Genomic DNA, 15,914 nt, shown 5'->3' on the forward strand with positions numbered 1-15,914 from the left:
CAGCTAAGCCCATCTCCATGAAAAATGCCCCTCCCAAGTCCTCAAGCACTTGGGCCCAATACGCAGTGGAAAGGCAATGCTGGTCTGGGTCAAGCTGTTGGACCCGATCCATAGACTGAACTAATGGATTGAACCCATCAACAGAACTGAAAATGGGCCGAGCCCACACAAAGATATCCAAATAAGTCAGCCCATCTCAGCAGATAATCTTACAAAAGGTCGAGCTGGAGCACGTCGATACCGAATTACAAAAACCTCTCAGATAAACATAGAAGCTGTGAATATATGCAAGAGCAGACTGCCACCTCAACTGGTCCCTTCATTCCTGGAATTACGGGAGCAATTAGCAAAGGGAATGTGATATGTTATATGCATGGTTACAATGAGCACATGCATCCATAGTCAACTACCTTGAGGCCCCCCGTCTTGAGCAATGTTAAGGGAAGCTTTGAGGTACCAAAACTCCATGAAACCGTTTTAGGCAACAAGCAAAGTGTTCTGTATAAATCTCACTCTTTTCACATTTAAGGTAATTTAATTGAACCCAACTCAACTTAACTAAACTTAACTCCATTTACTTGAACTCAACATCTTCCCCCATCACTCATTCTCACATCAGAGGAGTTTTCCGGTCAACCTCGGTTGGACAACTCTGACTGTGCTCTGTGTTACAGGGCTCCAGTTCATGAATAGTCCATTTTAGTTGTGGAGCTCTAATCCACTTTCATCTAGTGCGGGTACACACAACACCTAACTAAGTATTATCCTTAAAATAAAAAAATCAAAAAAATAATTTCAACAAATTAAGTATAATTGATGTGCTAACTGATATCATGAGTGAATTAAGATTTCAAATACATTTACATCCAACATTACAAGCTACTATATGTCCTTTTTTTTTTTTACAAACAAAAATAAGTAGTTGACAAACTGATTAGAAATTGTCAAATGCAAATTTGGTGTATGGTTACATCTACCATTTTCAAAAACAAGCTCAAATGATGAAGTAATTATTAAGCTGAAAACACAAGTCGAACAACTTTCAAATTTAATACTCAAATTTTCAAATGAAGAAATTGATACATTTTTTTTTTTCTTGTTGAAGTTACTAGAAATTTAATAAGTCAATATCAAAACTAAAATGTTAAATCTAATTTAAAAAATTTGATTGAAACTTTCAGAATTTACATAGTTTTTATTTAAAAATAGTACTTTTGAAATTCAAAAGTATATATTATATATTATTTATGGAGTCAAATTTGTTCCCGCGTGATGAGAATATGCTTAAATAAAACAATGTGTCCCTCCTAAAAGTAGGATTGGGCATGATCTTTGTAGAACTTATTCTCATTACACTTTTATAGTATAAAGTTTTTTGCAAACATAATATTATTTATGTCAAATATTTACACAATATGTTCATATGTTGCCTTAATTCAAAATGTTTTCGTTTACTTTGGTTTTCAAAAAAGAAACCATATAAAATGGTGATTTTGATTTTTTTTTCCTTGACCAAATTAGGTTTTTTTTTTTTTTTTTACCTAAAAAATTCAAAAGTAGATTTTGAAAACGAAATCAAACAAAATTGTCCAATATTATTTTTGGGCTTCGTTCAATCTAGTTTACCAAAGGTTTCAGTTCAAAAAATATAAAAGAGACTTTGAATCTCATAATATAGAATTTTACAGTCTCTTTTATATATTTTGGACTGAATCATCAATCAATTAGAGAGAAGCCTGCCAATTTTATTTTATTTTTTTTGTCATGTTCGAATGTCAATTTTCCAAATGATTGAATTGGCTTTTTGAACATTCCACAACTTTTATTTAATTAAAACGGCTAATTCTTTTTTGTTTTCCTAAAAAAAATCCACATCCAAATTTCCCTTTTTGTTTTATCTTCTTTTTATGTTTCTTATTTTAATTTTTTTATTTGAACGGCTTCTCTTCCTTTTATGCTGCAAACCTTTTAATCGAATAATTGGATCAGCTTCAAAGCCTCTAAACTTAATTTATTTATTTAAGAGCACTGAATTCAAATATGAATTATTCAACTTTATGGAACTAATCACCCAAATTAAAAATCATGTATCAAACCATATGCTAGAATTAAAAATGGAAAAGGTGGCTAGGACTTATCATATGTGGATTGTGTATCTTATTAGTAAATGATTGATTAGACTATATAACCAAAGCATCCAAATGAAGAATCTTAGCTTCTTTTTTGAAGCAAGTGAAGAAAATAATTAGGCTTAGTTTGGGGGCATTCCAAATAAGCAGTTTATTGATTTATTGGTTTATTTTTATCATATCATCTATTTATTTTTTTGTATATCTTTTCGTAATAGGTAAAATAGTAAAAAAAAAAATCATATCCAAAGCAACCCTTAGATTAGATCAATTGGTTATTTTTGTATTATTTTAACTGACTAGTTAAGGAGTCAATCGTTATTAAAGATGCAAATTTACTATTTCTTTTTAATTATTGAGTTTATTTCTTCTCATTATGAACTCTTTCTTATGTTAGTTGCTGGTGTTAGTTGTTGAGCATACTTATAAATATGTATTGTTAGACCGTAATGGTTCAGTTTAATATAATTCTCATGAAATTTGTAAATAATCTTGTACTAATTAACAACAAAAAAAAAATGAAATTATATAATTTAATATAATTCTTATGATATTTATAAATAATTTTTTACGGATTAAAAAAATAAAAATGAAGCAAGTGAAGAAGAGGAAAAGCTTGCTTGGGATTATATGCTTCATAATCTTTCTTTTTGGAGGACCCAATAACGAAACAAAATTAATTTATCCAAGTGACAAACACATCACTCTTATTGGTGCATGCAGTGGCGGAGCTATGAAGGAACTTGGGGAGACCGTGTGCCCCCTCTCAGTTTTTTTTTTTTTGGCATATAAGAAAAATAATTAATTAATAAAAAATTTATATAGAAATAACATTTAAAATGATTTCTTAATAACATTTTTTAAATTACAAAAATAACGACGATTGTTTTGATTGAAAACAAAAAAGAAATTACAACAAATCACATTATTAAAAAAATTTAGTGCAACAGTAATATCAAATCATCATTTACATGGAAACATAGTTAATCCCACTACAAAAATGAGATATTATTAAATTGTTAATTATATTTAACAAGTGTGATTGACCTTCCATGCGTTATTTTATTATTGATTAGTGATATCATATGTCGATAATAATGTGATATCACTATTATTTTTATATTATCATATAATCTATTATAAGACATACAAGACTCTTTTGCATTGTCTATAATATACTAGTTACAAGTAACATAATATATTTTCAATTTTGATTTTTCACAAGGTCAATTGTAAAAACAAAAATTTTAAAAATTTTACATTAAATATTTAAGATTTTTTGCGTAATATTGATTTAAAAATTATTGTCTATTGTTATTGATTATTATGAGAAAAAAAATTTCAAAATTTTAATTAGCAAGTGTCTCTTCTAAACTATTTTTCAGACTCTGTCGCTGGGTGTATTGACAAATTTCTCAAAAGAAACGACCTCTAAGTCAAGAAAAACTTAGATATTATTTTAGGCCTCATTTGGGGAGTGGCTATTTTAGTCAAAAAGTCAAAAAGTCAACTAAAACTAGTCACATCATCTCTTTATTTTTCTGTATATTTTTTCATAAAAAATTAAAAAATTATTAAAATAACCTGTTCCCAAACGAGGCCTTAGTAGGCCTCTTTAAATATTGGGAAAGCTATAGAAGTACTAAATGGAAGCCCCTTTGTTCCATGGTGGAGCTTTGTGCAACACAAAAGAAAAATTCTTATTCTTTGATACTCTTGTCCACTCCAACCAATCTTTATATTGGAATAAAGTTGATAAACATGAGGTGTGAAATAAAAGCTTTATGTATATATATTTCTAAATTAAAATACAAAAATTTAGATTATTTTAGAAATTGTCACATTTTTTTTCCCCAAGAATATTTATATTGTTAACTGCATCCATAAATAACTACTAATAATTTTTTACTTGAACTCATTTTCCTCGTTCATCAAATCATCAAATCATAAAAATATTAGATGTAAAATTACAAATGTTATACATTTGTGCACAGTCGTGTTGTGTGTGCAAAACATCATATTTTAATATTATATAAATAGACGGAGATTGTGCGTCTAAAAAATAAAGAGCATTAAAAAAAAAATTAAAAATACTAAATCGATTCGAACTGAGTCAAGCCGTAAATTTAAATTTTGGGTTTTTGTCATAATTATTAAATTCAATTTCATTTAATTAAGAATCATTAATCACAATTCAATTCCAATATTAAAGTTTATGAACACCAAGTGAAATATTTTCTATGGTGTTAATATTGATACTTTTTTTTTTAAAATGCCAGCTTGCTTGGTTCAATTTTTTCAAAAACACTTTTGAGAAAATTATACTTTCTTATTTTCTATTTTTTTGTTTTTACTGAATTTTTTTAATATTTTAAGCAATTTTTTTTTTACTTTTTAGACATACCTAACATAAATACACCTAAAAAGTAAAAAATTGTAAAAAAAATCTTTTAAAAATTTACTAAATACCAAAAATACAAAAAAAAAATACAAGAATTCATTACATTTTTTGTATTTTTATGTATTTATTAATTTTTAAAATATTTTTCACAAATATTTTATTTTTTAGATACATCTAAGTAAGGTGCATCTAAAAAAATAAAAAAAAAATGTTTAAAATTTTAAAAATATTCACTAAAAATAAAAAAAATACAAAAATCAAAAAACTCAATTTTTAAAAAACTTAATCCAGAAAACTCAAACCAAACACACTAATTTTTTCTCATTCAACCAACCATCTAAAATTGTTTTTTTTTTTTTTTTCATTTATCAAATCATCTAAAAATTAAAAAAAAATATATTTTGAGAGAGAGAGAGAGAGAGAGGGAGGGGAGGGTATCAGTTGGAGTGTGAATGAATAATGAATAATATGCATGGAAAGGAACATGGAAGAACATGGGGGTACAGATGTTTACAAGGCAGAGCAAGGAACTTTCTTAAGTGATTGAAAGAAAGTCAAATGACAAACATTTTGGTTAAGGTTTGTTAACACGCGTTACTAATGACAATCATTATTCAATCCAATTTTAATGACTTTTAATAACAACGCTAATAACGATGAATGGCCGCGTAATTCAATTTGTCAATCTACCCCTACGTGATGATTGAACAAACACGCTATCTTTTTCTATCAAAAATTTTCTAAGCCAAATTGTACCTAATAATTTTCCAATTACATGTTACACCCTCTATTTTACACTAATCTCATGTTGTCTTCTAATCTTTTACTCTCTTCGTCCCAATTTATCTATCTGTTTTGGAGAATCCAACTTTATTACGAAGATAAGCAATTGTTACACATCAATTCAAAATTTATAATACTTTTACCTTAATATTTTTTGATTTTGAATTTTAAAATGTATTTATACTTGTGTACGACGGATAATTTTAAAAATTTAAAAATTTTCAATACCCAAAATAGAAAGTAGACAAATATTTTGAGACGGATCAAAATGGAAAGGTGGAATAATTGTTTTAGTGAATCTCTTATATTTCGAGTCAGGTTACAATTTGGGTTGAATAAAGTCATTTAAAAAATTGATAGAGAAAATAAAGTCTAGAGATTAAAGTGATATTTTGATAAAAAGTATCAATATATTAAAGATTAAAATGAAATTTTGATAAAAGTGTAAAGGTGCCAAGTGTAATTCATACTATCACATAGTTGTTCTCCGTTAGTTTTGAAACAATGTTATACAAATAGGTAGGGATGACAATGGGGATTAATGGAGTGGATATTAATTTTCCATCCCCATTCCCCTATAATTATTTTTTCCCATTCCCCATGGTACTACCCTCTCCATCTCCTAATAGGTTTGGATATTCCCCAACTCAACTGGACCTTTTTTTCTATTTTATTTTATTTTATTTTTTTAAGATTCACAACCAAAGCTAAATATACATTCAATCTTTTTTTCTTTTTTTTTTAAGCTTCACAATTTTATTTTATTTTTTAAAAAAAATTCACAACCAAAACTAAATATACATTCAATCTTATTTTTTTTTTAATTTTTTTTAAGGTTCACAATTTTTTTTATTTTATTTTTTTTAAGTAAGATTCACAACCAAAGCTAAATATATATTCAATCTCTTTTTTATTTTTTATTTTTATTTTTTTTAAGGTTCACAACCATTTTTTTTTTTTTTTAAGATTCACAACCAAAGCTAAATATTCATTCAATCTTATTTTATTTTATTTGGCTCAACAACAAAATCAAATAAACATTAATTAACATTGTCACATTATTCTTGTCAAATTTTCTGTATATCTAGAATTTTTAAAATTTATTTCGAAAAATTCAATCTTAACCAAAGCTAAATATACATTCAATTTATTTATTTATTTATTTTTAAGATTTACAACCAAAACTAAATATACATTCAATCTTATTTTATTTTATTTGGCTCAACAACAAAATCAAATACACATTAATTAACATTATCACATTATTCTTGTCAAATTTTATGTATTTTAAATTTATTTAGAAAAATTTTATTCCTACAAAAAAAATTTCATCTTCTTTTTTAATTTTTTTAATTTTATGTATCTATTTTTTTTTTTCATTACTCTGTTGACAATTAGAGTTCTAATTCTCACTCTTTCTCAACAATGGTGATTTGCGATAACGATAATCTAGCGGTGACAAAATTATGACTATCGATCAAAAATGCGCAATTAATCATAACCAAAACATGGAAATTGAAGACAAAAATATACAAAATTTTAATTAAGGTGATTGCTAGGTAAGATGAAAATTGAGAAATTCAATCTAAGGTTACCATCAAATTAAAGAGAAATCCAATAAAACAATTGCGGGAGTTATTGAAACTAAAAAATTCATTCTATAAATGTAAATAAAAAAATTTAAAAGAAGAAGAAGAAGAAGAAGAAGATGGAAACGAGAGTAATAACTCACCTTCAGATTATCGAAGATCAAATAATAGAGAGGAGAAGGAGATACATAAAATTAAAAAAAAAAATTAAAAAAGAAGATGGAATTTTTTTGTAGGAATAGAATTTTCTTAATAAATTTAAAAAATTCTAAATATACATAAATTTGACAAGAATAATGTGACAATGTTAGTTAATGTGTATTTGATTTTGTTGTTGAGCTAAATAAAATAAAATAAAATAAAATAAGATTGAATGTATATTTAGCTTTGGTTGTGAATCTTAAATAAAAAAAAAAAAAAATTGGTTGTGAACCTTAAAAAAAAAAATTTAAAAAAAAACAAAGAAAAGAAAAAAGACTCAATGTATATTTAGCTTTTGATTGTGAATCTTAAATTTAAAAAAAAAAAAAAAAAAAAATTGGTTGTGAACCTTAAAAAAAAAAAAAAGTTGTGAACCTTAAAGAAAAAAACAAAATTTAAAAAAAAAGAAAAAGAAAAAAGATTGAATGTATATTTAGCTTTTGGTTGAAAATCTTAAATTTTTTTTAATAAAAAAAAAATTTGGTTGTGAACCTTAAAAATAAAAAAAAATTGAATGTATATTTAACTTTGGTTGTGAATCATAAAATAAAAAATAAAAAATAAATGTGAACCTTTAAAAAAAAAATTTAAAAAGAAAAAAGATTGAACGTATATTTAGCTTTTGGTTGTGAAAAAAAAAAAAAATTGGTTGTGAACCTTAAATAAAAAAAGAAAAGAAAAGAAAAGAAAAGAAAAAAGATTGAACGTATATTTAGCTTTGGTTGTGAATCTTAATAAAAAAAAAAACATGTGGGAAAATTAGTAGGTACCCATCTCCGACCCATCCCCTGTGAATATTTAAAGAATATCACTTACCTTACCCGACGGATAAGAAAAAATGGGAAAACCCATATATTTGGGTTGGGTTTCCATGGATACCCATAAGGGAGGTTATCCATTGTCATCCCTACAAATGGATCAAATTATTATTTGACTCAAAATATAAGAAGTTGACTGAAACAATTAAAATGTCATGAAATAAAGTAAGATTAAATATAATGTATAAGGTAAAAAGGTGTAATTTGCCATTTTTTCACTCTTAACTCAGATTACTTACTGATTAGTACAAAACTAGAGGTTTTTTTAATAATAATAATAATAATGATGTGTTGAAACCTGCTTCTTCTTTTTTTTTAATTTTTTTTACAACAATGCTCCCTACACCCAGTGGGGGTGGCGCCCCCAGTGACGTGGCGCGCCCCCACTGGTCGAAAATCAAAAAAAAAAAAAAAAAAAAAAAACTGTTTTTTCCTTCCAACCCTCGGGTGACACCCCCAGCTGGGGGTAGGAAGCTTTTTCCTTTTTTTTATAATGCAATGCCTTTAGAGAATTGCCATTTTTGTTAATGTTTTATGATAGTGATGCTATTGTGGTGGTTCTCCCATGGGTCATGTAAATGAGTTGGATTAAAAAAAAATTCAAAAAAGTCATAAATTTTTTTTGATGCACCTTGAAAAAAAGGTCATAAAAGGTTCAGTAAAAATGGTTTGGTATCAAGTTCAAATATATGGGTCTTAAGTAAAAATGACAGTCATGTAAATAATTCGTATCAAATAAATATTGCTTGATAAATAAAAAAAAAATGAGTCTAAATGAGTATATATACTTGACTTGTCTACGACACTATAAAAAATTAAATAAATAAATAAAATAAAATAAAATAAAAACATATTTACTAATTAAGCAGAATTTGAATTAACCTATTTAAATACGTAACACAAGTAGCTCAACCCAAACATAGTCCAAAACTTGCTCATTTGTAAACACTATATGTAATTAGTAATAAAATTTTGTGATGAACATATATATCATCAAATCAACCATGTAATAAATCTTACTTTGGAGATAATTTTCGTCTTCAATTATTGGTTATAGCTTGGTTACCATGGTTGTTGCACTTTAATTAATATTTATGTTTTATTTGGATTTTGAATTTACGAGAAACAAGTGTAAAGAAAGGAAAAAATAATAATTGTAATTTTTTTTTCCTCCCCCCTTCTTATAGAAAATTGAGAAAAATAAGTAGATATTTGCAAAATAAATCCATTTATTGTTTAGCAAAGGATCAAAACGTGGGCTTTGATACTTACTGTTGGGCTGCATATGGTGGCGTCTGCACCGGACCGTGTCAACCTAACCCAATACTTTTAAGAACATGGCAAGGCCCATACTGCATCCATATCCTGAGAAAGCCCACACTCGATCATCTATTTTATTGGGTTGGGCTAATATTTGGGCCCATCCAATAAATTATTATTATTCGGAAAAATTACACACAGAAAAAAACTTTAAATTTAACCCTCATAACAAAATACACTTTTGAATTTTGTCAATTTACATCCTAATTTTTTGAGTTGTTTTCGATCTAAACCATTATGCTATTTTTCATAAGTAAATGGATGAAAAAAAAAATATTTTAATTATATAACTTTGATTGCTCTCTTTGTAATCTCTTGAGTTAGACTTTTTAGAAAAGCCTTGTGCCAGTCAAGTGGGCTAGCTACTACATGCTTTAAATTAAATAGATTCATATATATATATATATATATTATATTAAAGTTTGGAGCTTTACCTTGGTTGGTAAATGTCTGCAAATTAATTTAGTTTCTTTGCAAGAATATGCAATGGAATCAATTTATTTATCTCACTGTGAATTGCATTTTTATTTGTGAATACAATTTTCATTGTTGTATGTATAGTAATGACAACAATTTGAATCACTCTTACTCAATCCATGGAAAGGGAAATAATCAACATGTTTTATGTACAAACAATGTTCTTATTATTTTTTTTGAACATCTATGTTCCATTTCCCCGACAATAATCAATAATCACTTGGACATTTTGGACATCTAGACAACCTTCCAAACTTGATATAATCAATGACAGGTCTTGTAAAGTTAGTGGGACAAATGGTTGGTTACAACTGAAATTAAAATAGAAACAATTCATGCCTGAAATTATATAGTAAGCATTTTTAATCCAAAAAAAAAAATATATATATATATATATAGTAAGCATTTTGCCTAGCAAAAGTACACAAAAAGTACCTTGCCTAACCACTTTTTCATGCATCTCCAACAAGACTCTCTCTACGTTATTTAGCTATTCAAAAACTGACATAACCCATTTTCAAAAACAAAAATGAAATTTACACAAAATACTAAGAACTCAAGAATCAAATAACACAATTCATTCTTTAGCTAATTGTAGAGTGAAAAATGCTATAGAGACATGTCTTACATAGTTATGGAACTCATATAATGTGGATTCCAGACATTTGATAAAATATTTGGTAAATATTTTGGATCTTAACATTACTCTTGTATAGTAAGAGCAAAATGCACATAGAAATAGTTGATTGATGGCTGATCAACACAAGAAGGAACAAACAGTCATTTTGAGTTGTTAAAACCACATAAACTAGATAGTCTCTACTCAAAAAAAAAAAAAAGAACTTTTTTTTCTGCAACTTGATTTGTCACGAGAAGTTATATTTCCGAATTTCATTACCAATAAATCTAATTCAATATATACATCAAGAAACTTTAAAACACATATAGACTTGTAAAGAATTCGAGTCCTAATTCCAAAAATTCGATGATCCCTATCCCAAACAATGTATGTAAACACAACTTATGTGGGCTAGAAGAAAGTAACAATGCAACCACTATTAGGATGCAATCCACGATGAATTGTGGCTTCTCCACCGCTCGAGTCACACAAGATGCAGTGCTGATGAACACAACGATGATAAGAAGTTGCCTTTGCACTAGAACTACTAGTTGTTGGAGATAATAATTTTTTAGTAACTTTAATTTGAAATTAAAGTGGAATCCAATTGTCGATTGAGGTGGGTCTAAGTAGTTTTGTATTATCTTAAATGAGAAGATTACAACACAAAAATAATGAACCGAAACTATTGAGTTGTAAATGAGAATTGTTTCATAAAATCAGTATCAATAAAATTGGACTTAGATTTGGATTTAATCTTGGTTTGGATTAGGCCTAGCCTTGTGCCTGTGCATGTGCTAGGTTTAGTCTTAGACTTGGACTTGGACTTAACATTGAACTTAGGCTAAGCTATGCTATGTTGGGATTAGCTTGTGCATGTGTTTAAGAATTGGGCTTGAATCGGGTTATGAACTAACATTAATGGGGAACTTACTGATAAGTCCCATGTACTAAGTTCAAAACCCAGCTAATCCCAAAACAAAATACTTGCACCAATTAGTCCAATGCATTTTTAATTGTTACCAAAAAATCCTTTTTTTTTTTTTAATTTACAGACACTGTTCACATCTTACTACCGTCGGACTTCTGTCAAACGCTCGCCGAAGACTCGTCGGAATGTTCAACATCGCTGGAGACTCGTCGGAATGTTTAAAACATGTTATGAAACTGTAAAATTTTACAATTCTAAAAAATGTTATAAAACTGTAAAATTTTACAGTTTTAAACCATAATTCATTCCAGCACCAAAAAAAAAATTTGAAACTGCAAAATTTTACAGTTTTCACCACCTGTAACTAAAACTCGAAAATTACTTGTTCAGAATTCGAAAATTTTCTCATTACAAATCTGTGTGATATCTGCACAAATCTGAGTCATTACAGATCTGTTTCAATGATATTATAGATCTATTTCATCATCAACAACAACAACCATAGATCAACAACTATCCCAAAAAAAATCTGTAAATAGAGAGAGAAAGAGAGAGAAATTGACAAAGATATATACACAAATCTGTTCAATCTAAGCATAGATCCGAGGATGAGCGTCTTCTTGTTCTTGTTCTTCATCGTCTTCTTGTTCTTGTTTTTGTTCTTCATCGCCTTCTTGTTTGACTTTAGGACTGAGATTAGGGTTAGAGGAGGAGGCGTAAAGAGGGAAGCAAAAAGCAGAGAGAGAGGGGAAAGGACTTTTGGGTGTACTCAAAAAGTTATGGGATTAAATGGTGTCCACATGTTCCACATGGGACCTATGGGTAATTTCCCCAACATTAATATCCATTTTGTGACACATTTAGTTGGTTTATTCAAACATCATCATATACATATTTATTTGTATATATTAAGCAGATGAGAAATGTAAATTTTTGTAACTCTCATCTTTTGATGATGGAGTTGATACCATATTAGTGGCCATAAGTTTTCAAAGCTCTAACCCTAATGGTTAGAGTTGATGGCCTTGGTTAATGGCATTTAATGGCCCTATTGATGTATAGCTTTCATGGTTAGAGATTCTCCTATTTGTATAAATAGAGGTCTTTTCCCTTCAACTTGGTAGAATAATTTTGGAGAGATTTTTGATGAAAAATAGAAATAGTGTTTTGAGATAAAAAGTTGAAGGTGCTTTTTTTACACCAAAGAAAATTTTCTTAGATCTCCTTTTACTAACCCCTTATTTGATTCTTGTTTGAGAGAGTACAACTATTGTCAAGTTTACTGAAACTATTTAGAAAGTGCTTATGCATTAGTTGATTTCGACATTCGTATCCTGAGAGACAGACACTAGCATACCTCCAACATCCATCGAGAGGCGGTGAATATGTTTTAAGGAAACTGTGATATCACATAGGTTTCGATTTTCTTCTTTTCTAATCATTTGTTCTTAAATTTTTTAGAATTTAATTTACCTTGGCGAGTTCTAATTTTTAGTTGTCTATGTTAATAATTTGTTCTATTAGTAATGTAATTTAATTCATTTATGTATTTTTAATTGTATAGTTTATTTTGTATTTCATTATTTAATAAAAAAAATTTATTTTGTCATTTCTATTTAATTTATTATATATATTTTTCTTATATTTTTTATGAAAAAATTACCAACACTAATACCCCTCTTCTTCTCCTCAATAATCTGAAAAGTTCTCACCAACACATGAGGCTCTCTTTGGGCATTGTGATCATCAAGAAACATAAGTAGGCAAAGACATACATTGCTCAAATAAAGCAACTCATAATCATGATATGGGCATTGTGATAATCAAGAAACATAAGTGGGCAAAGACATCCACTGCTAAAAGTTATTAAATTTTTGTTTTTACAATTGATCCGGTGAAAAATCAGAATTGGAAATATATAAAAAAATTTATAACTAGTTTATTATATGCAATACGAAAGAGTCTTGTATGTTTTATGATAGATTATATAATAATATATAAATAGTAATGATACCAAATTATCATCAATATATGGTATCACTAACTAATAGTAAAATAATACATGGAAAGTCAATCACAAATGTCAAATATAATTAACAATTCAATAATTTCTCATTTTCGTAGTGAGGTTAATTATGTTTATATGTAAATGATGATTTGATATCACTGTTGCATTGAATTTTTTAAATAAAATTTTCATACATAATAATGTGGTTTGTTGTAATTTTTTCATTTTCAATCAAAATAAATTTGAAAAATGTCATTAAGAAATCATTTTAAATATTATTTCTATATAATTTTTCTATTGATTACTTATTTTCCTTATATACAAAAAAAATAAATAAATAAATTGCAAAACATGACCCCTAGTCCCTTCATGGCTCGGCCAATGGATGCAGCCCTCTTTGCATCTCTAGTAACACCATAGCATATGTGATGCTTAAAACTTGATCAGCATAATATTTGTCAACGGAGGTTCCCTGTACAACATAACAACGATAGATAATTAAAAATACAAATAAAAAAGAAAAGTGAAGAAATTATAGCTCCAACAACACTAGCATCATGCCATGTTCTGTCAAAAGTCCTAAAGAATGGTTATAAAATTTGAGACTAAATAGAATAATTTAGAATTCTCTAAAACAGTCAAGAGATTGGTTGAACCTTATACATAATTCTAGAAGAGTGTATATTATTCTTGTATATTCTAAAATAGGATATTTGAGAAGATGATGGAAGGATATCTCCCTCCTTGTATCTCTATAATGTTCCTTGTAGCTTATATAAAAGGGAGGATCTCATTTGTCCAAATCATCCAAGTAAATACAAAGCAAGCATTCTCTCAGAGTTTCTCTCTTTATAAATTTTTTTCTCTCTAGAAATCCTCAAGTGTGTGAATCTCTCTTAACTCTCTTTGAAAAAAACTTACTTACTTGCAAACTAGGTATCAGAGCAAGGTTGCAAAGGCGTTGCAACCCAAGGAAAAAGAGCACAATGTAGGAAGTAGTCCACACAGAGGAGGACAAGGAGATGATGACAAGCGTCCAGTACGTGACAATCAACTGTTGTAGCTCAGGGAAAGCACCCAGCTCAAGTATTAAGAGTAGAAAAATAATCCGAAATTCCACATATAGAAAAGAAAAGAGAGAGAGAGAGACAAAGAATACCTTTATACGGTAGTCTAACACATGCTGAACAACATCTCTCATGAATCTAGACAAATCTAATCTTATATATCAGAGTAAGGTTGCAAAGGCGTTGTAACCCTAGGAAGGAAAGAGCACGATATTGTAAGTGGTCCATACAGAGGAGAACAACGAGATGATGACAAGCGTCCAATCCGTGACAATTAGCTGTTGCAGCTCAGGGAACTCACCCAGCTCAAGTATTAAGAGCCGAAATCTGAAATTCTACATAAAGAAAAAGAAAAGAGAGAGACAAAAAATACCTTTATACGATAGTCTAACACATGTTGAATAACATGTCTCATGAATCTAGACAAATCTGATCTTGTATTTTTGAAACCACCATGATATTTGTCTCCTTTGTAAACACACCACAAGCACTTGGTGCCAATCTTGGGATAATTTCATGTGATTTCCAATGTCCTCTAGAGCTATAACCACATTTGTTGATCTTTTGTAAGAAAATAAGAGTGCATCATTTGAATTGTATAAATTCTTAAAAGACTTTCTTCGTGAATTCAGAATTTTAATGATTTGGTTTTTATTTCATACTAATTCTTTAATGTTTTCGCCCGGATGGGGATTAGCATTGTAGATTCGTCTGTACCGAGTCTTGGAGGTTGTCCATATGCTAAAGGTGCTTCTGGAAGTCTTGCGACTAAGGACATTGTTTATATGCTAGATGGGCTCGGAGTTGAGACCAATGTGGATCTCCGAAAGGTCATGTTGGCCAGGGACTTCATCTGCAAATATTTAGGCCTTTGAATCTATTGTATTTGTTCAAATATTGTATAATTTGTCTATCACATTTCTTATTATTTGGATAATATAAATATTTAGCCTCTTATTATTGGGCGGCATAATCAATATGATTCGTCCAGTCTACTTAGATAATTTATCCAACTGTCATAAATAAATTAAAGAAAAATGAAGAAAATGAAATGAAAATAACATCAAGAAATCCCCCCGCCCCACCCCTTATTTTCCATAATAAAAATAAGAGAAATTTTTTTTTTTTCCTTCCTATTTTCGTTAATAAAACTAAAAGAAGAGCATTGATTAGAGTACAATTATTTGTGCACCAACACTGCAAAAAAGCACAGTAGAAAAAAAAAAGGAAAAATTATAATTCAATTTACTTTTAAAAAAAATAATTACAAAATCATTAAAAATTTTATGATTTTAATTATTAATATTGATAAAGTTTTTCAGTGATTTGTAACTATTTTTATAAAAATGCACTGATATATAATTTTCTTAAAAAATAAAAGGATAGTCATTGGGAAACTATCTTAACTCAAGATTAATTCATGTAACACTCAAGTTATGCATATTTATAACAAATAAAATAAGAGGGAAATTAAAAAAAAAATGGAATACGATTAATGTGCAATAAAAAAAAATGTAAAGAAATTAAGAAGCTTACGAGTTGGAAGGTGGGCCATAAAATGGTGGTTACTT

The sequence above is a fragment of the Camellia sinensis genome, chromosome 10 (genome assembly GCF_055761805.1).
Source record: "Camellia sinensis isolate YWXY chromosome 10, ASM5576180v1, whole genome shotgun sequence".
Lineage (NCBI taxonomy): Eukaryota > Viridiplantae > Streptophyta > Magnoliopsida > Ericales > Theaceae > Camellia > Camellia sinensis.